This window comes from Octopus bimaculoides, chromosome 7, assembly GCF_001194135.2.
Source record: "Octopus bimaculoides isolate UCB-OBI-ISO-001 chromosome 7, ASM119413v2, whole genome shotgun sequence".
NCBI lineage: Eukaryota > Metazoa > Mollusca > Cephalopoda > Octopoda > Octopodidae > Octopus > Octopus bimaculoides.
Window position 1 is genome coordinate 87,190,791 of NC_068987.1, and position 935 is coordinate 87,191,725.

Genomic DNA, 935 nt, shown 5'->3' on the forward strand with positions numbered 1-935 from the left:
TGTGTGTGTGTGTGTGTGTGTGTGTGTGTGTGTGTGTGTGTGTGTGTAGATAGATATAGGAAACCTGTATAATCAGTAGCTGTAAACGTCTATTTTCTTTTACAATTATCATTCCTTTTATTTGTCATTGAATAAAATCTGATGTTCAATGAAAGACCCTAATCAGAACCCCTCATCAGCGTATATATTTTCATCGTACGCCTTTAATTTTAATGGTCCCAATCTATGATTTCTTTCTTATTTCTTTTCATATCCTTTTGCATTATTCACCATATTTTTTCACTTGTCTAACCTTATACAGTATTTATTTGTTGTCTCCTGCTCTTACTTTTTTTACTAGTTTAGTTTATGCTATATCGGCAAAGAGAGAAAGAAGAGAGCGATAAGCAGACAATCAAATAGTTTGACAGGCAGACATGTAGACAGATAGATAGATAGATAGATAGATAGATAGATAGATAGATAGATAGATAGATAGATAGATAGATAGATAGATAGATAAACAGACAGATAGATAGATAGATAGATAGATAGATAGATAGATAGATAGATAGATAACCGCTGCATTTATATTAGAGTCTTGAGAAGCTGCATTTCATTCATTGCTACATACACAATGCAAATATATTTATATAACAAAGCGATGGAATTGTACTTCTGCATTGATATATCTGGTATAAAGAGGAAATACTAAACAAAGACTCGATCTAAACTTATCAATATCTCGCAATCTACTGCCTTCGACACCCCACCCCCACCCATACTTCTTTTTCTTTTCTTCTTCTTCTTCCCTCTCTGCTTATCTCTATATCTCCTCTTTATCTTTTTTGTCACTTTCGCTATCTCTCTCTGATCTCTGTTCATACATACGTACATACATGCATACAAACATGTATGTGCAAGTAAGTGTGTGTGCGTATATGTATATATATATA